Consider the following 22078-nt stretch of genomic DNA (forward strand, 5'->3'; position numbering starts at 1 on the left):
TAAACAAATACACACTGGTTCAGTAGTATTTTTGCCTCTTTGGTTCTTTTTGCAGATGCACAGAAATAATAAATACTTTAGAGCCGTGGTTTTGAAACTTGAGCGTGCATCAAAATCACCTTGCGATCTTGTTAAAATGCACATCACCGGGCCCTACCCCCAGAGATTCTGACTCATTACATCTGGAGTAGAAGCCCAAGAATTTATATTTCTAACAAATTCCCAGGTGATGCTGATACTGCTGGTCCAAGGACCATGCTTTAAGAACCACTACTCTAAACAAATTTGTCTGCTACCTTCCTTCTTTCTCTGTGGTTGGATGAACTTTCTTCACCTTTTTAATGAATTTGCAAAAAAGTCTTCCAAGTCATTCCTAATCACCGAATATACCTGCAACATATATAAGATATACCCAAACCTTTATGGATTTTCAGATTCATAAATAACAATATGAATGTAGAAAAATGTGGCTGAAATTTGTATGTGCTCCTTTAAGCTAGCAATCCACAAATACAGGATTCTGCTCATGTTGAATGCTGTAGATCTATATTCTTACTGGAAATTATAGTTTTCACTTTTGTAGATCCTTTGTGATACCCTTTTGAAGAATATAGGGAAAGGGAAGAAAAATTGCTCATTGACGATCCTCAGGTCATCAGTGATTCTATTCTCAGTGGTTTACAAAAAATGTTTTCTTCTTAACAGCACTTTCGGATACACTGTGTTTTCCCCCCGTATCAGTGGTTCTCATCCTTGCCATTTCACCTTGCTGGAAACACCTGGAGACTGAAAACATATTGATGCCAGGGCTCCTACCCCCAAATTCTGAATTAATTGGCTTTGGGTGTGGCCAGGCCATGGGTGGTGGGGTGGATTTTTGAAAGCTTCCTATTTAATGCTTTGGTAAAGCCAAGGTTAAAATCACTGCCCTCTACTGTGCTGTGTTCTGTAAGTGAAGTGTTTCTCAAAGTCAACCAGCAGTATCCGTATCCCCTGAGAATTTATTAAAAATGCCAATTCCCAGGCTTCATCCCACATTACCTCAATCGGAATGTCTGGGGGTGAGCCCAGCAATCACCCCTCAGGTGATTCGGATGCTCCCCCAAATTTGAGAACCACTGCCGTATACCATGTTGCTGCTGATTTTCCACTCATGACTGACCATCATCCTCTAATGGTCCCATCTTGGACATCATTGAAATCAGGCTAATAACTTTGTGTTATGTACTGATTTTTAAAGTGCAAAGGAGATTATGTTTGTTAAGTTATAATCCTTCTAAATCGGTTAACAAAAGGTGATTATGAAATCCTTTATGTGTACATAGAGTAATCTCCCACTTTTTTTTTTTCTTTTCTTTTTTTTTTTTAGAGCAGCTGGGAGGGCAAGTCTTCTCCATTAGTTGTCCTGAAGATTTCACTTACTGTTCTTAGTGGAATGGGTTGTACCGTCTCCCATTTGCTTTTGTGTTGTCTGTGACATCGTTTCCTTGATTTGTGCCGATGAAGGCACAGTTAAAGAGTTTACTGAAGGGGCGCAGGTTTTCAGGACATGATAATTCTTACAAAGTAGAGTGGATATTTATTTATTTATTTATTTAATTTTTAAATATTTATTTATTTATTTATTCGACAGAGAGAGACAGCCAGTGAGAGAGGGAACACAAGCAGGGGGAGTGGGAGAGGAAGAAGCAGGCTCATAGAGGAAGAGCCTGATGTGGGGCTTGATCCCATAACGCCAGGATCACGCCCTGAGCCGAAGGCAGACGCTTAACCGCTGTGCCACCCAGGCGCCCCTAGAGTGGATATTTAAGCCTAACTTTTTCATAGCCTTTCAGAATTTTAACTGAAGAACACAAGCCAAGTTAGTATGGAGTACATATGAATTACCTAAATATTTTAATGGCTCTATCTTCGTATTTTATGGCTCATCATTGCCATATTTTATTTAACATTTTCTTAGAAAAATCCTTCATCCTCTGGATCTTTCTTTTCTTTTTTCTCACCTGTAAATTGAAAACATATTACCTACCTCATGGAATGTTTAAGGATAAAATGACGGGGCGCCTGGGTGGCTCGGTCGTTAAGCGTCTGCCTTCGGCTCAGGCCGTGATCCCGGCGTTCTGGGATCGAGTCCCACATCAGGCTCCTCCGCTGGGAGCCTGCTTCTTCCTCTCCCACTCCCCCTGCTTGTGTTCCCTCTCTCGCTGGCTGTCTCTCTGTCAAATAAATAAATAAAAGCTTTAAAAAAAAAAAAGGATGAAATGAAATGTGAAATCCTAGGTAGAGTGAGGGAGTGAAAACAATGGCGGTCGATCTGTGGAACTTCCATACACTCCTGGGCATTTGAGAAATATCTTCAGCCTATTTACTAACATTGTAAAACTTGAGAATGAAAACACATTTCAAATCTTTGGGTTCTTACTAGCCATTGTCCAAAGGTATTAGAATACTTTTGTTACAGAGTATCTAAAATTCAAACTGTTAGTAATTCGATTTTGTTTATTCAGTTTATACAGCTCTGGAATTAACTACACGAATTTAAGCTAATATTTGGGGATAAATTAACAAATGCTGTGTATGTGGAAACAAGCGAGAGATCCTCACTATGAAAACCACTCCCCTTTACTCAACAAATATTTACTGAGAGCCTACTGTGAGCAGGCATGAGTGTGCTATCTGGGGCTGCGTGTTACCAACATTTTATTAAAGCTTTGTTCTCAAACCTTTGTGCATTGAGGAGAATTACTCTACAAACGTCTCCCGTCTTGAGGGAGTACCAGATTTCCAGGATGGGGAGGGGAGTGGGCAGTAGTTAAACTCCTTGGTCCTTAGAATGTTTCCAAAGATAGAACAACTATGAAACAATTGCCAGGCAGGGTTTTTTTTTTTTTTTAATCCTATAGTTTCGATATTAATAGCTATGCAGTAGTTATTTACTGAGTAATAACTGGAATAGAGCAATTGGAATTCTATGCCTGATTATTCTGAAATGCTACCAAAAGCTTAACAGAGCAAAGCACAGGGTGATTCTTGGCATTGATGTATAGTGCTCAGTTTTACTCCATATTGGAGAGAGCAACTTTCAAGGATTTTGAGCGGGAGACAGAGATGTCACTGTCCAGATTAGCACTCTGGACTGGCCCACCTGGCTGTGTTTGTAGCTGGCAGCTGGGCAGCACAGTAAGGCTACCCCGCTAGCTACATCAGCAGGCATCACACCGTGGTGCTAACTTAGCCCCAAAAAGGCAGTGAGGCAAATAAAGGGATTAAATTGTGAAAGTATAATGTAATAATTAGGGTGGTAATTGTAAGGAAAACTGAAACAGCCCCTCCTTCCTGCGGCCCAAGTGTGATAGCGATTGAACTCCAAAGATACTGAAAGTGGCTCAAATCTGTTGTATCATCACAGATTCTTATTCTGATGCTGAAGGACCTAGAATCTATTCTCATGCCTCGAGGCAGCAGTGCAGCCAAACTCTCCTTGACAGATAGTAGTCCCTCCCTTCCCTGCCCTGCAGCTCTTCAGGGAAGGAGAAGAGATTATGCAATTCCCCTTAAGAACAAGTCTTTCTCCTGTTGGCAACCCTTAGGATCAGGACGTGATGCATGTGTGGCTTTTGCCTCACCAGCACCTCCCGGTGCTCTTGTTGACTGACTGTGTGACCTGTGCATCCAAAGGCATATTCATGGGGAATATTGCCTCTTTAGACTCTTTATTGCCTGTTATAATAATTTATTTTTAAAATTAATTATGCAGGGGCGCCTGGGTAGCGCAGTTGTTAAGCGTCTGCCTTCGGCTCAGGGCGTGATCCCGGCGTTCCGGGATCGAGTCCCACATCGGGCTCCTCCGCTGGGAGCCTGCTTCTTCCTCTCCCACTCCCCCTGCTTGTGTTCCCTCTCTCTCTGGCTGTCTCTCTGTCACATAAATAAATAAAAAATCTTAAAAAATTAATTATGTAAAAAAATGAATATCAATTATAAAAGTTGGGCAAAATACGTCTTAGGGGCACCTGGGTGGCACAGCGGTTAAGCGTCTGCCTTCGGCTCAGGGCGTGATCCCGGTGTTATGGGATTGAGCCCCACATCAGGCTCCTCTGCTATGAGTCTGCTTCTTCTTCTCGCACTCCCCCTGCTTGTGTTCCCTCTCACTGGCTGTCTCTATCTCTGTCGAATAAATAAATAAAATCTTTAAAAAAAAAATCTTAAATTTAGAGCCAAAAGAACAGAGATCCAGAGCACATCTTAAGAAGAAATGAGGGGTGTCTGGGTGGCTCAGTCTGCTGAGCGTCCAACTCTTGGTTTCGGCTCAGGTTATGGTCTCACAGTCCTTAGATCGAGCCCCACCTCGGGCTCTGCACCCAGCAGGGAGTTTGCTTGAGATTCTCTTTCTCTGCCTCTGCCCCTCTCTGTCCGGTATGCTCTTTCTCTCAAAAAAAAAAAAAAAAAAAAAAAAAAAAAGTAATGAGAATTGTTCTTTTCAAAGATGAATATGGTATTCCAATTGTGAAAGGCAGTTATTCATAAATTTCAGGGAAAGGCAGTCAGGCATATTTTAGTTATCGACTGTTTCCAAATTATCATTGGAAAACTGTTGAATTAGGTTCAGCTCTTAGGGAAAAGTCAGAGTGTTTTTATTTTGTTTTGTTTTCTGCTGACCAAACAACTTTTCAGAAGACTTTGCCAGTCCTATCATCTGGCGGGGTTAGAATGGCACCGGTGACTTCACTGCCACTTTCTAGGTTTATTACTGTGGGTGTGATGTCATTATTCTGATTTCTTTCCAATTCCAGCGTTAGTCCCGATTCATAAATGAGTGGGAGATGTTTTGTGTGTGCACCTTCTCGTTAAGAGTTTTCCCTGGACTCTAGTGAAGGAAGCAAGAGCAGGAAAAATAGCTATCCACCTTATGCTGTGATAATTAACGCTCTCTCCCTGCAGCCATTCTTCACAATGGTGCCGTTTTATACCAGGAGGCATTTAGGTGGGCTGACTGGAAATTCGATTAGCTTTATATAGTTCTATAGTGATCAATTAGCTTTTTTAAAAAAAAATTTCCTTGGCCATGCATGGAAAACTGGGTAAATCAGGAGCCTGCATCCTTGAACTTGCACGAAATACCAGATTCCTAGTTAAGCTTTGCATGTGGGAATCAGGAATGAAGTAGCAGGACATCCTTGCAGCGTGAGATGTAGGAGTGACTGTTACGAGGACCAAGTTCACTCTGGACACGTGTGGGACCTGAGAGAGGAGTACTGTAGTCAGCCACAATATATATGTGTGTGTAGTATTTAGAAGTTTATAAATCAAGGTAACAAACTGCTAAGGAACATGTGTACTATTCTTTTATTGGACAAACATACCTTCATAGTGGCCCGGGAGGCCAGCTCTGCGGTTTGAGTTCTTACACTTGTAGGAATTTTGTGTCAGCAAGTGGTGGTAAAAGGAAGGTCAGTCCTTAGCCTACAATCTGCCCCATTTTTCTCTTCCCCTCACCTCCCATCATGTCCTGTGCAGAGTGTGGACATCCTGCTCACATGTCCACGGCCCATTGACTCTTCCAGACAGCTGCCCCTTGACCACGTGTGGGCCTCATAATATGCACACCGGCAGTCCAGTCCAGTCCAGGGCACCTTCCAGAGAATGGACTCGGGGGAGAAGCCCATGCAGGCATCGGAATGGGGCTTATGGTGATTTAGCCACAGAATTTGAGGGTCTCAGGTATTGCGGATCATGGAGTGCAAGGAGGGTGGCTCCAGCTGGTCTCGTCCCCTTAGTCTGTCAAAGGAGCCCATGCACTGTAAATGCCTTCTAAAGCCCAGGGCCTTTGGGTGGGGACTCTTTATGTCTGAGTCTAAAGGTGACACTGATAAGAGCCTCAATATCACCTGAAACATGGGGCATTAAAGATTAGGCATTTGCCTGCTAGCCATCTGCTAACGCTGTGGGCATGGCCTGTGGACCTGATGTGCTGACTTCCTTTCCACACTGCTGACTCTTTCCTGAAGCACGTGGCCTAGTCCTGGAGGATCTTTCCTGGGTGTCATGTTTTCTTTGCCATTATGTGCTGTTTTGGTCTTAGCACAGAATTTTTGCAACACTGGAGGAAAAAAGAAACTTAAAAATCGAGTGTCTGAACATCCTATGAACCTTATAAAAGAAAATAATAAAATATTATCTACTTAACTTAAATAGTAGTTAGAGGAAATAATTACCCCAGTTTATAAATGGCTGCTTTAAAACTCTAATATGTTCTGAGATTAAAACTCAAAATACTATAGAAATGTGTAAATTGACTTGAAGAATCTCAGGGGTGGTCAGTTTGGATGCAGGATTCAATTAAATATTGATACTAATATTTACAAAAGACATATTGTCTACAGTTCATTTGCTCTAACTCAGAGCTTGCTTTGTTAAAGTTTAATTGACTTTTCCACTTTTTCTTGCATTTGGTGGCAATTTTGTCTGAGTTTTAGAAATACATTTAATGTTGCCAAATTATAAATGAGAGATAATACTGTACTCCTGCTATTTTAATATTTAGCTTTAGTGTTTAATAGTAAAATTTAGTATTGCATACTCTCTTTGGTGGGAGAGAATATGTCTGATGTGAATGGATGTTTTAGGAAACAGCATAGTTTACAGATTCATCTCTCTCAGTTTTGACTTAATGAGCCCACTTCTTGGGATAAAGGAGTACTGATTTCTTTTCCCTGGTTGGTTCTGACTTTCAGGAATGGACCTAACTTGTTACCACCCCTAGAGTTGTTGTAGAGCCAGACAGCAAATATCTTAGGATCTGGGGGCCACATGCCTTCTATGTCCTGTACTCTGCTTGGCTTTGTTTTATTTTTTATTTTTATTTTTTTTTTAAGATTTTATTTTTATTTATTCGACAGAGATAGAGACAGCCAGCGAGAGAGGGAACACAAGCAGGGGGAGTGGGAGAGGAAGAAGCAGGCTCATAGAGGAAGAGCCTGATGTGGGGCTCGATCCCATAACGCCTGGATCACGCCCTAAGCCGAAGGCAGATGCTTAACCGCTGTGCCACCCAGGCGCCCCTTTGTCTTACTTTTTAAGCTGTTTAAGAATATAGAAACCACTTGGAGCTTGGGGCCATACAAAAACATGCCTAGGGCTCGATTTGACTGCTGGGTAACTGCCATACCGAAACACCCCAATTTATCTTCTTGGTAGGCAACCTTGACTACCAAGATTTTCATCAGGAGGACTTCTTTGGGCAACTTTGCATACATATCATTTGTTTAAACTGGAAGAAAGTTCTTTATCATGATGATCTCTTAAGTGCGTTATCTCACTTTTCAGAATGTTTTTACTTTTTCAGGGATCAGATTTTTCTAGTCTCTGATCGCTGTTCATATTCTTTCTTGTGTATTAGCTAGCTAATTGGAAAGCAGAATCGATGTAAATTAAAGTAAAGTAACATTTAGAGTGGCTGACAAACAGTTGGATCTTGGGTCGTATTAAAATAAGGGTGATTTGGGGCGCCTGGGTGGCACAGTGGTTAAGCATCTACCTTCAGCTCAGAGTGTGATCCTGGCGTTGTGGGATCGAGCCCCACATCAGGCTCCTCCGCTATGAGCCTGCTTCTTCCTCTCCCACTCCCCCTGCTTGTGTTTCCTCTCTCACTGGCTGTCTCTATCTCTGTCAAATAAATAAATAAAAATCTTTAAAAAAAAATAAGGGTGATTATTTTCAGAGATTTAATTGCATAGTCGATCTTTGATCAAAGAAAAAAAAAATGGAGTATTTAACTACCCTCATGATCTTTTTGTCTGAAAAAGACATTAGGAACTCAGGTTTGTGACATGACAATCTCTGGTGTCATTTACATGTTTTTTAAACACTTCCTTATGTTACTGTATTTTGAAAGTCATTTAAAATCAACACATCCTTTTAACTATTGACTCAGGGGAAGTTTACCGGTTGGGTGACACTGGATAAGAACCTGTTCTATGTAAGGGGTACCTGCCAGTGGCATTCAGGGAGGAAATGAATTTTCAGTGAAACTTTTTATGCCATGGTAAAATGTCTAACTATAGTTTACTGTCAAATTACTGAGATTTATTGGTCAAATTAGGCAGACGAAATTCACTTTCCTAGCATTATATTTGCAAAATGAGTGACACTCTTTCCTACTATCTGTGTTATTTCACAGTGATTAGGAAGAGGTGATAGTATGTGTTTTATGTTCCTCTGCTAGATTACATTATAAATATAAATATAAATATAAATATATGTTTATTTAGAGAGGAGGGAGGAGAAATAGAGGGAGAGAGAGAATCTCAAGCAGGCTCCATGCCCAGCATCTCAGCCCAATGCGGGTCTCAATCTCACAACCCTGAGATCATGACCTGAGCCGAAATCGAGTCAGACGCTTAACCAACTAAACCACCCAGGTGCCCCTATTTTTATTCATTTAAAAAAGGACATTTGTAATAACAGTATCACTAATTTTTAAAAGTACCATAGTTACAATTAATAGAAGGACAAACTTTTTAGTAATCTTTATTTTTTAAATTTTTATTATTTTTCTTTATTTTTTAAAAAAGATCTTATTTATTCATTTGTCAGAGAAAGAGAGCACAAGCAGGAGGAGTGGCAGGCAGAGGGAGAAGCAGGCTCCCCGCTGAGCAAGGAGCCTGAAGCAGGACTCGATCCCAGGACCTTGGGATCATGACCTGAGATGAAGGCAGTCTCTTAACCAACTGAGATACTTGGGTGTCCTGTTTTTTAGTAATCTTTAAAACTTAGCTCTTTGGGGCTCCTGGGTGGCTCAGTTGGTTAAGTGACTGCCTTCAGCTCAGGTCATGATCCTGGAGTCCCAGGATCATCACAGGCTCCCAGGGAGTCTACTTCTCCCTCTGACCCTCCCCTTCCTCATGCTCGCTCTCTCTCTCTCTCTCTCTCTCTCATTCTCTCTCTCAAATAAATAAATAAAATCTTAAAAAAACAAAACCCACCATAGCTCTATATACTTTAACTAAAGTTCTGATGTATCTGTAATATTAATATATTCTCCTTTGATTCTACTCTGATATGGACTACATTATAGAATCAGAAAAAATAAGTATGTTATTCTGGATTGTCTGTACCTATGCACCCTTAAGAGGCTATGCTCTCCTTTATTTAATTTTGTAAACTTCCTTTCTTGAATAAAACCCTCTGCACTCAGAAAATCCAATTTCCCATGGTTCAGCTGAGCTAATGTCCTCAGAAGTTGCAGCGTGAAGGAAGGGTACTGACTGTGAGCATGAGGCTGGGTACTCTTTCTGGCTCCAGTGGGGAACATCTCACATGGTGACCCACCTGGGCCACCCAAACCTGTTCCTGATTCAGTCACCTCTTATGGGAAGGAAGCGTGTGCATTGCCATTTCTTCTAAGGATTCTCTTGGTGAGTAAGTTTCTGTTCTTAGCCTGTCCCAGCCTACCACTGGTCAAATCTAAAACGCCTTCCAGCACTCCACACCAGCCCCCTTCTTGGCAAGTAACGGTTGAGAAGGACTTTGTGTAGTTTACATGCTCAAGTCTGAGGGACTTCAAGGATCAGTTCCAATTAATTCTTTAAAAATGCCATTTGTTGGGGCGCCTTGGTGGCTCAGTCGGTTAAGCGTCTGCCTTCGGCTTAGGTCATGATCTCAGGGTCCTGGGATCGAGCCCCACATCGGGCTCCTTGCTCAGTGGGGAGTCTGCTTCTCCCTCTCCCTGCCACCTCCTCCCCTCCCCCACCCTGCTTGTGCTCTCCTGCTCTCTCTCTGTCAAATAAATAAGTAAAATCTTTAAAAAATAAAAAAATAAAAATGCCATTTGCTTTCCTGTCTTTTAGCAAGCTAGATTTTTACATTTGTGATGGACTTCTTAGGAAGTGGGATGTGGTGCATACTCGGCCTGCAGACCAGTGGATTTTCTTCTGAGGACCTGCCACCCTGGTCACCCTAGTGTTATCTGATGACTGTTTGATGAAGGGCTGGAGGCTGTTTTTTGGTTACTAGATAAACTGCCCAGCAAAGGTATCAGTGCTTCTCTTTCCATTCTGATAGCTTTCATTCTTTCATTCTTACTTACCTTTGACCCAGAACCAAGCCCTGACAAATAAAGCTGTTTTATTCAGAGAAACAACTGATAAATAGAATAAATAGGTGAATAGAATAGCCCTAGTAGCTATAGTGGGAATGATACCTTGTGCTTTCTAGTTTTCAAAATGCACATTTTTATACCTGTGTTAAAGTAATTACATGATAAGACCCTTCCTCCAGTAAACTCAGAATTGGTTGTGGCTAAATTCAGGGAGAGTAAATAACAATGTTTACCCTAAGAGTAGGAAAGAAGACAAAAAATGAGTCATGAGAGTTCTGTTGTCTCAGGTTCCTTTTTTTTTTTTTTTAAGTAGGCTCCATGCCCAGTATGGAGTCCAGTGCGGATCTCGAGCTCATGATCCTGAGATCAAGACCTGAGCTGAGATCAGGAGGCGGATGCGTAACCGGCTGAGCCACCCAGGTGCCCCCTCCAGGTTCCTACCGATGTGAATGTGGGTCACTTTGGTAATTTGTTGTAGGAGTATATGTCTCAGTATGATTTGTTGGGCCCCCAGGAAAGGAAACATCAGTAACTTGTTAAAATTCAAGTTTTGGAGGCTGTGAGGCAGGTTGTGAGGCATGGCGGGGTGGGGTTTCATGGCCTGGATCAGAACTTTTTCTTTACTGTTAAAGGGCAGTGGTTCATTTATCTGATATATTACTTGATAAACTTAGATAATATCTTAGATGTGATAAAGTATACACACGGCATTAATTCACTTTCTTTTGAAGTTGTTGATAATGGGATTCAGCGATGTAAAGGCCTAGTCATTGGAGCTCACTTAGACAATTTTAAAAAGTTTCATGTAAAAGCAAAATTAGGTAAGAGATGCAGGCAGAGTATTGTAGTTGACGCTAAAAGTAAATACATGTTTACATTTAAAAGAAATGTTTAAACATTTATTTATTTCTTAATATTTATTTTCTTTTTATTGTGATAAGAATCATACAACGTAAAGTGCACGTAACAAAAAATGCACATGACGTAAACACAGAATATTAAAACTTTCATATTCACTGTTTTTAAGTGTACAGTATATTAGTGTTAACTATATGCACATCATTGTGCAACAGATCTTTAAAACTTTTTTAGCTTGCGAAACTGAAACTCTACACCAGATAACTTCCGATTTCCCTCTCCCCCAACCACTTTTGTACTTTTGGTGAGTTGGAGCACTTTTACCTCCCATATTCGAATCACGTAGCATTCATCTCTCCGTGATTGGCTTATTTCAGTTAGCAAAACGTCCTCAGGTTATCCATGTTGTAATATATGACAGGATTTCTCCTTCTTTTTAAAAGCTTAATAATATCCCATTATGAGTCTATACCACACTTGCTTTCTCCATTCATCCATCAAGAGACAATAGGTTGTTACTGCCTCTTGGCTATTGTGAAAGATGCTGTAGTGAAAAGGGTGTAGAAATATCTCTTTAAGGTCCTGTTTTCAATTTCTTGGATATATACCGAGAAGTGGCATATGGTAGTTCTGCTTTTAATTTTTTGTGGAATCTTCATACGGACTGGCTTTCCATAATGGTGCCATCATTTCACCTTCCCAGTGACAGTGCATAGTGGTTTCAATTTCTCTGTGTCCTTTTGGGCACTTGTTATTTCCTTCTTTTTTTTCTTTTTTCTTTTTTTGAGAGTGGCCATCCTAATGAATGTGAGGTGAATGTTTAAACATTTTTGAGGGGTTTCTGATAACTCCCTGAATTTGAAGTTCTTATCTTTCACCTCCTGAGGTTGTCCATAAATAATTACAATTGTGGGCAATGTAAATAGTTGTTTTAAGCCTCCTGAGTTGCATACAGTGCCTTTACCAATAATAATAGATGAAGAATCCATTAGTTTGTCATAATAGTAATGACTGTATCAGTTTTTGCAATGTGCTGCATTGTTCTAAGTGATTTATGTTGACTGTCCTATTCAATTCTTCCATTATCCCAAGAAGTAGATGCTACTATTATAGTATTCTCATAGTATCTTATTTATATATGTGGAACTTGAAGCACAGAGAAGTAATGGCCCAAACACAATTGGGTCTCAGGCAGCCTGAACCCAGAGCCTATGCTCTTTACCTCTCATTACCCTGCCTTGCAGATTTTTAAAGCTTTTAAAGCATTTTATAATTTTAGACTGAATTTTTCTTGAGAGATTTTAGTCCATGGGCAAAATTTTCCATTAACTTGATAAAATAAAATAAAAATGGGGGAATTAAGAATATTCCCAAAGTTATGATTAGATAATCTTAAAGGCTTTTTTAAAAGGAGACATTCAGAAGTAAGCCTTAAAAAGATCTTTTTTTTTTTTTAATGATTCATTTTCAGAACCACCTGTATATGAAGTTTGAGTTCACTTCTTCAGCACCATCATATCAGTTTTCTATCTCAGGTTCCTGGATTTGTATCTGCCCATACTCATTTCGCTGCTGGATTTTCAGTTGTTAGTTTTAGATTGATCCTAAAAATGGACCTCCACAGCCACCACTGATAACAGCTCCCTGACTCTTTTTTTTTTTTTTTTCAAGATTTTATTTATTTATTAGAGACAGCCAGAGAGAGAGGGAACACAAGCAGGGGGAGTGGGAGAGGAAGAAGCAGGCTCATAGCAGAGGAGCCTGATGTGGGGCTCGATCCCAGAACGCCGGGATCACGCCCTGAGCCGAAGGCCCAGGTGCCCCCACCTCCCTGACTCTTTAACTCTTGATTTTAGAAGGAAAGAGGCTTATTTTTCTTCTCTTGTTTAGATGTGACGATGACTGTCCGCTCATATAAACTTTGTGACTGCAACAGAGGACGACTCTTTTTTTCTTATGATGAGTACTAGTTAGAAGAAGGGGGTGTGTGATTGTATGGATGGATCTGTATGTTTAAAGAAAAAACAATATTCTTTGGGATTAAATCTTGTTTTAGTCTGGTTTGAACAAACTTAAAGAGACAACCATATTCTTTTTTTTTTTTTTTAAAGGTTTTATTTATTTATTCAACAGAGATAGAGACAGCCAGCGAGAGAGGGAACACAAGCAGGGGGAGTGGGAGAAGCAGGCTCATAGTGGAGGAGCCTGATGTGGGACTCGATCCCAGAACACCGGGATCACGCCCTGAGCCGAAGGCAGACGCTTAACCGCTGTGCCACCCAGGCGCCCCGAGACAACCATATTCTAATATACTTTTTAATTAAAGGCAAAGCTGAGGGGCACCTGGGTGGCTCAGTTGGTTAAGCGTCTGACTTTTGATTTCAGCTCAGGTCATGATCCCAGGGTTGTGAGATCGAGCCCCATGTTAGCACCCTGCTGGGTGTGGAGCTTGCTTGGGATTTTCTCCCTCTCCCCCTCCCCTGCCTAAAAATAAATAAATAGGCACCGCCGAGTAATAACACAAAAAGAGAAGAGGATTTAGTACACAGAAATTTTTGATTAATTTAGAATTTAGAGCTTGAAATCTGAATGTACCTTTACAGAGAATCTGAAAGCAGAGCCAAGTCTACATTCTGATATCCATTTTTCAGTGCAAACTATTAACATAGTTTTCATTTGAAGAAGATCAGAGGCAAGTACAAGAATCTTCAAAGGAATGAATCTAGCACAAGATTTTGTCCTTGATTGCACCTTTTCTTTTCCTTTTGCCTCCAGAGCATCTTCACTGCTCCCAAGGTATGTCCTTGCTTCTGGAACGCCCTCACTGTCCCCCAGAGTCTTCAGATTATGTTTTATATGGAGAACAATTTCAAATTTCATAGATATTTAAAGCAAAAGCCCTCCAACTCCTTCTTCCATTTGTTCTTCTGGGATATTATCAATTTACTAAGATTTCTTTTGTAATGTCTGCACCCAACTTGTAGGAAGCTACTTTACAGGATTCTAAGTAAGAAAGGAAATAATGGGTAATAGACTGTAAAGTATTTTGTATCACTGCAACCTTTTGTCCATATGTCTTTAGACAAGTCCCAGGGCCAGAATCATTTTGCTAAAGAAAGTTCTATTGGAACATAGTCACTTCCCTTCCTGTGTTGTCAGTGGCTGCTTTTATGCTTCTTCCGGATTGCTGGGGAGTCAAGATAGAGACTGAATGACCTTCGAAGCTGAAATAGTTAAGTGTCTGGGCCTTTAAGGAAAAAACTTGTAGACCCCTTCTGTTCCATGGAGTGAGAGCTAAGCCAGTATCCCTTAGAGGAGGCATCCCTTGCCCGACCTCCCCTGGCCGTCAGCACACAGGAAGACCCCCACTCTCCCCTGCTACATTTCCCCCTATGCTCTTCCTCCCTGAGGAAATGCCAGGCACTTCTCTGCAGTCCCTGTCATAGCAGACAGTCAAGTACACAGGTTTTGTTTCAGAGAAGAAAATCTTTAGGCGCAAACGCTACATGTTGGAAGCTTTCGTCGTTCTCATCTGGGCGTTCCTTGTTTTACTCCACATCCAGTTAACAGTCAGGTCTGAGCTCCCTGACCCTTGGGGTAATTAGTGGTTACGGTCTTTTTGAATATCCGTTTGCCTGTACTTCTTGTAACGTGCCTGTGATGTGAACATCAGGTCTATGCCTTTTGGCTTCCTTATACCAGGCGGAAAGAAATTCTCTGCCTCGCATTTCCTTGCTCATGCACTGAGAACTAGCTCCTGGTTTGTAGAGCCCCTTTAGCTCTTCGGCTTTAGCTCTTCCGAATCCCTTCCCTGAGTAGAATTACAGTGTGGTAATTCTTGTTGAGAATCAATGCTCCTTCTGTGTCAGGCGCTCTGCTCAGCGCCTTGAATACATGATCTCATTTGATTTTTACAGCAACGCCATTAAGGTATCCATTGGTTTGACCCATTACCATTTCATTCCTGAACAAGGTAACTTCAAATTGAAGTGCTTGCCCTGACTCCTACAGAAAATGGTAGAGCCAGCACTTGAATCCAGTTGACTCCTATCTTATAATCATTGTTATACTGCCTCCTACAGTTTAAGTACAGAGCAGTTACCATCAGAGCTCCGCAGGATTTCCCCCAACTCTGTATCACCTTTGGGTACTGTTGAATACATCAACTTGATCTTGAAAGAAGGAAGTTTCTAATACCAGAATCTCATTTCTGATAAAGTTCTTGGCACATTGACGGCATTCAAGAACGGAAGCATTTAAGGACAATATTAGAAAAAGATGTGCTTGCTTTTACTTGTTGAAGGTACAAGGAAAACTTCAGGGGTGCTATGAAGTGAAATTCCTATTTAACAGTCATTTGCTTTTGGAGCGCCTGGCTGGCTCAGTTGGAAGAGCGTGTAACTCTTCATCTCAGAGTTGTGAGTTCAAGCCCCACACTGGGTGTGGAGTTTACTTAAAAAAATTTAAAAATTTAAAAAATTTAAAAAGGGCAGTTGCTTCGTCACATAGGTTATGATCCTGATGCCTCTATGCTTCTCATGTGGACTTCTTGTACCGTTTGATAACTGCCACTGCAAAATGTGCATTTCTATTCAAAAATAGTGGCTGCATTCGATTTTATAGCATTTCTTTCTCTCACCTATTTTAACAAACTGTTTTTTAGTCATATGTATTAAAAACGAGATAAGCAAACTCATCAGAGTTGTTCAAAATATGTAGGTAGAGAAAAAACATGTAAAAGTTGATTTTGAGTACTGAGCACAGCACGTTTAGGGGCAATGGTTAGCTCAGATATAACATCTTTCTTGTGGCAGTGGTATTCTTTGAGCTTTTTTATAAATACTCCTGTGACGCCATCCCTACTCTCTTGGAGCTTAAAAACTGAGATGCAGGGCTGCACACATCACGTAGGTTCTGCACAAGACCTAGTTGCCTTTTCCAAGAGGATGGCATCACATCAAAGCTAAAAAACATTGAATTTCTGGTTACCCTGGATGAGAGAGATTTGTACTCTCCATCATCTTCCTCAGTGAGTGTGTTTTTATTATACACTTATTCCCTTCTGAAATGCATTTCAGAACACCGCCCTGCTGAGTATGGATTACTTTTTCTCCTATCATGAACAATGGCATTATTTGGGGATCTTTAAAATGTGTTGTTTACGTGACACCTGTCGCTTTGGTGACATGGTCTGTTTGGTTTCTGTGGAATTAAACTGGCCACAAACCATAGTGGTACAGAGACAAGTTGAGGGATTTCTTTTTGAGGTGTTGAGAGATTCCATTCCCCAAAAGCAACCCTATCCTGTCCCACAGCTGCCCTTGTTCCATAAGTCTGACAACAGCAAAAGACAATGCCAAGAACCACCCTTATCTTACCACTCCAAGGCATCAAGATTTCCTTTCCAACCAGCAACAATAGCAACAACGACAGCTACACAAAGCACACTCTCAGAGAGAGGAATTTCATTTTTTAATTTCTATTCCAAACAACACTCAATTAATTACTTTAAAAGATTGGAGCCCAGCAGCATTGTATCATAGTTAAGAGCACGGACTTCGGATCCAGAGTGCCTGGGTTCGCATTCTGGCTCAGGCACTTGTTAGCCAAGTGATTCTGGGTATGTTACCTCTTGTCTCAGCACCTTAATTCTCTCATCTGCCAAATGGTGTTCATATCTGTAAAACGCAAAGTAGTGCTTTGCACTTAGTGTTTATTATAGGTATTGATACGCAAATTTCAATAGGTGCATTTAGGGACTGTTGGACTGGATGTCAGGGTATTTGAGTTTTAGTCTTTTTTATTTTTTTTAAATATATATATATATTTTAATCCGAGAGAGAGAGCATGAGCAGGGGTTGGGGCAGAGGGAGAGGGAGAAGCAGACTCCCCACTGAGCAGGGAGCCCGGATACAGGGCTCGATCCTAGGACCCCGAGATCACAACCTGAGTCAAAGGCAGATGCTTAACTGAGGCACCCCAATATTTTGAGTTTTAGTCTTTTTTTTTTTCAATTAACTAGTCCATGTCTTTATAAGGAAGGTCCAGTGATCATAGATGAATCAGTACATATTTACTTGTCTGTGATCTTTATAAAACAAGGAGGCTGAACCAATTGGAAATTAGGTTTTCCTCGGAGTCTAATATCCTTTAAATTTGTGTTGCTTAATACCCAATGATAAGTTGTCGGTAGATTCCTATCAGTTTTATTCTGTCAATGACTATACTTAGCTTTTTTTGATGAATAATTTGGGGCTAAATATTAAAATGAGGGAATGAGGAATAGGATCACTAAAAATCAAGTGGACAGGTAACGAGTGGCTTCCTGTAGGTCATTGACTTGACCACGCATTCTTTTGGACACTAGGGATTCTGGGGGGTGTAAGTCCCTGTCCTCAAGGAATAGACAGTTGGAACAGGAGGAGGGCGATTCAGTAGACACAAATAATAAAGTATGTTGAGTTCTAAGAGAAGCACCCACCTGAAGATGAGTGTGGGATGAACGAGTTACACCCGTAAGGACTCGGTCTTGTGGAGTCTGGGAAAGCTTCACTGAAGACATGATAAAAGAGGCACATGAAGAGGACCAGCAGGAAAGATAATGCTGCTTTCTAGGAATTTGGAGTAATTCAGGGTACATGTCAGACAAGGGGGTGGTCTTGGGATAAGGATAGAAATTGACCTGAGACTGTGGGAAGGGATAAGGCTGAGGTGGGATTTTGAAGAGCTTTGCAAATCCTTTACCCTCGCTTATAATCAGATTACACCCAGTGAGATGCAGTTTATGAGCTGCAGCGTAGTGACAGGAAATGCTCACAAGGAGATGTGGTTGATGTCTCAGAAATTCACTTCTTAGACAATTTGGTGCTTTAAAAAAATGACTTGAGTTATTATCTTTCTTCCTCTCCTAGTATCTGTAAAATATAGCCATGTACACTGGAGTTGTTGGCAAGATAAAATTTTCCTTCAGCTTCTCTGGGTGAATGGCATATTCATTTTCACACTCATGCATAAATTCGAGGAAGGTTGTTTTGTAATATTCCCAAACTCCAGATTTAGGTCTTAGAGTGAGGGTATTTAGTAATTGATGAAATCTTATAATGTCTCTTCCTTTTGTTCTCAGAAGGGTGAACAACATGATCTATGATTTTAATACCTATAGTTCATGCAATTCTTACCGTGTTATAAAGTACCCATGGTTGTTCCTTTTTTATATTTTAGTAACCCAAGAGTAGTAAAGGTAAAGTAACTAATTTAAGTTCACACAACTAATGAATGGCAGAGTTGTAATTTGGACCTTCATCTACCATTTGTCTTCTTCTCCTCTCCTCCTCTGCCTTCACTCGTTCATTTCCAGGTGTCTTTCTAAACCCTATGCAAGGTAGTATGTTAAGGATGGACATTCAATGGGCATACAATAATTTTTTCCACCTTTTCTCTGAGATGAATATGGACAGTGCTAGTGTTGAGTCAATAGTCATGGAATTAAGGCCATGTTTACAAATTTGGGGGAAACTAAGGTAGGATATGTTTTGTTTAACCTGGAAAAAAATCAAGGCTAAATAATTTCTCCCATTTTACAACACCATTTTCCTGCTAGTCTATTTTTTATTTTTTAATTTTTTTAAGAGATAGAGAGTGCACGCACGTGCACACATGAGTGGGGGGAGGCGAGGGAGCAAGAGAGAATCTTAAGCAGTTTTCATGGTCAGCGTGGAGCCTGGTGTAGAACTCGATCTCACGACCCTGAGATCATGACCTGAACCAAAATCAAGAGTCAGATGCGTAATGGATTGAGCCACCAAGGTGCCCCCTTGCTAATCCCTTTTTAATTTAATTCAACAGGTCATTACAATCTTACGGTTAGATATATCACAGAGGAAGATGGTTGGTACCCACTATAAGCTCAGTGGCCCACCCAGTAGGGTTCACTGGAAGATGAAACCAGAGTGTATGGTATTGGTCTCCAGTTAGTAGACATTACTCAGAGTTGATGAGCCTGCCTGCTTGTAGGCTTCTTTCTGATCTTTTCATCCTTAAGGACAAGCCGTCATCTATTCACATGTGAGCTTCAGTGTGAAAATGCAACAGTCCATGCCAATATACTGTCATGGCTCTTGTGTACTATGTTTGTGATTATCAGAATTTAATACTATAGAACCTGAAAGAACCAAGTATGAAAAGACTTGCTATATCCTATCTTCCACCTCATTTTTTTAGAGGGTAGAGGGGCAGCCAAAAGGCAATGAACGTGCGACTTGGGCATAATGCTGTATATTGAAATTGCTTTGCTAAGAGCTGGGTGTGACAATTAACAGGATGTGACACTCCTTCCCTCCTACCTCAGTATGCCACAGTCTCCACGTCACAGGTGACTTCCTGCCCCTTTGGGAGTCTGACACCGCCATTCCTTATAATACTTTTGGGTATCCTCTTTTAAAGCTTGAGGCAGATTCTCAAAATGTCATCAGTGATCTGGAGATCTTTGAAATTCGAAGGTAAATTTGAAATTTAATAATGGACAGACATCATTTGGCCTCATATTTTGTGATAAAGAAGGCAGTCAGATGTTTTGGGTGAATATGAATGAAATGTATTTTGACTGCCCCCCTTTTTATAGCTTATAAAGTATCTCCAGTGGCAGTCTAAAGGCAGCTTCAAAAAATGCCAGAGCAATCCCTTGGGAACAGGTATAGTGTCCATAGGTAACTTATTTTGAAGTCTAACTTGGGATTCTTTGAAAAAAATTAAAAAGTATGTGCACTGATGGAACTATGATGTTTTTGCTACAGATATGTAAGAAATTATTGTTCCATATTATATAATTCCAGTTATAGAGACCATTTCAATTTCAGGTGGAATGGGCAGAAAGTAGTGAGGGAAAAAGTAGCATTAAAAACAAGAAAGAAAAAAAAGGAGAGGAAGGGAAGTTCTATCACTGTATGGAAAAACCTTTACTATGAAACAGTAGAGGGTTTTCTTTCTTTTTTTTTTATATTTTCAATCATTTAGAGCAAAAATACTACAGATTATTGGCTGCATGTTTTTAATGCTCTGTAATTGTGCACCGAGGCAAATCCCATTATTTCAAAATCACTTAATGTTGGAAAACAATTGGATAAACCCCACTTGGAGTGCCCTGTGGGTCATCTCAAGCCATTTGGTTCTGTTAATAAAATTAAAACAATTGGGGAAAATATACAAATGCTTTCAAATGGGCTTTACAATTATGATGTCTGTATGTTATGAAAAAGAGGACAACTCTTAGGAACTACATAAAGCCAAATGCATCATTACTGTGTATGAGTGATGTGAGTTGGGAGTAAGGATTTGACATATATTTTTATTTTGAGATGCCATGCTAATTTACATCATTCAGCCCTTTCACTGCCAAACTGTAAAAGTCCATTAAGTGACTGAAAGGAATATACAAATTATCCACTGGCACTCCAGGCTGGAGCTTAACATACACCCTGTTATTCTATCCGCCAGCTAGCTGCAAGATTCTATTAAGCGGTAAGTGAGAAAATGATATTGCCTACAAACTAATTGTACAAAAGACTCTGAAATAAGTAATCAGAGCCCAGGACTTTCTGAAAAGCTGCCAGGAGATATTATAAATTGCTCTATCATTCTTGTCAGCCTGGTTTAAAAACCCAGAGCTTCCATGTTGATTTGGTTCCCTCTGCAACAGAGCTCACTTCCCCAGCTCTTGACAAAACTGGGAAAATTCCAGTCGTGTCCTCAGTAGCTGCCCAATTCAGTCTCTGGTGCCATCTAACAAATGTGTCCCAGGAAATGGCAAGCTATAATCCAAGAAAACTCCGTGTCTGAAATGAGAATCCTTGCTTGTGAACAATAACTTCTGCATCCTCCTGATTGACTGTCCAGTGTTCACAGTTCAGGTGCCCACAGTTGATATTGGAAATATTTTTGTCTAGTTTCCACTTTTCGTGAATTGAAGGAAAACAAGTGCCCCATAGAGATCATGTGGTCTACTGGGAGTAATGTCTTTGAGCCATTACCAAAATAGATGTAACACTATTATCCAGGTGCTTGGGGCAGCACATTTTTAGGATAAAATAGGTTTGTTGTTGTTGTTGTTGCATAGAAAAAGCACCAGGGAAGGTATTTCAAGGGCAGAATCTGTGTAGACTCTAACACGGATCAAAGACTTTGTTGGGTGGACAATCATAGCCAACAACGATGAACTAAGTAACTCAATGGGAGGGCTTTGAAATTAGAGAGGTTTTCCTCCAGCCAATACGTTCTTTAGAATAATGTTGATTTGTTTTTCAAGACCTAAACCAGTGTTACTTAGTGAAATCAAGGTTATCACTCATGTATGTCAAGACTAATTTGTTGAAATTTGGCTGAAGGATACCTGATTCATCGTAAACAATTTCTATACACTTAGGCTGAAAATATATCATTTGTGAAAACATTCAGGGCTGCTCTAATTTCCATCCTTTCACAGTGAAAGTTTTTACAAAACATGTTTTGTTGCCTCTACCAGAACACAGTTATTTATTCGTTTTTCACAGCATAGTTCATCATTCACTCCTAGATTGAGAATTCATTAGGCAAAATCTCTGCGTTTGTGGAAATGCGTATGTGTGCATATGCATGCTAGTACTGAATCCAGAACCACCCCCCTAAATCGTATTGTTATTTGCTTACATGTCTTAGCTCTTCTGTAAGACTGTGAACTTCTCAAGAGCAGGAACTACCTCTTTCTATCCCAGCCCAGGACGTGATCCAAAATTGCAGGCTCATGGATCAGCACCAAGGATCTCACAATACGTAAGACAGAGCCTCTCCCTCAAGAGTTCATTCTGAGGCACTATTAAAAATTTCTCTGTCTTTATGTTTCCCTTTGAAGAATTCTGGAATGTAATGGTTAGAACGGAAACTGGGGTACTTCTTTATATGTGATCTGAAGCTCTCATGTGGTAATCTTACAGTTTTCCTTCTGTTTTTTGAAGACATTTAAAAATCTGTGCACAGTCATTCTTAGACGAGTCATTTGTGTAGATTTAGCTATTGTCGTTGAATCGCTCCTAAATATTTTCTCCAATATGGCTCCAATTCTGAGAGCATCAGCTTTGTAGGTCATACTAAGCA

At 40.4% G+C, this 22078-nt stretch overlaps 1 protein-coding gene across 34 annotated transcripts in view; it reads left to right on the forward strand.

Annotated features, from left to right (window-relative positions):
- The window catches only part of ESRRG (estrogen related receptor gamma), a 607049-nt gene that overhangs the window by 428330 nt on the left and 156641 nt on the right, over positions 1–22078 (forward strand). The gene's annotated exons all lie outside the window — the stretch shown is intronic.

The sequence above is a fragment of the Ursus americanus genome, chromosome 2 (genome assembly GCF_024610735.1).
Source record: "Ursus americanus isolate L20-20 chromosome 2, mUrsAme1.1.p, whole genome shotgun sequence".
NCBI classification, from domain to species: Eukaryota; Metazoa; Chordata; class Mammalia; order Carnivora; family Ursidae; genus Ursus; species Ursus americanus.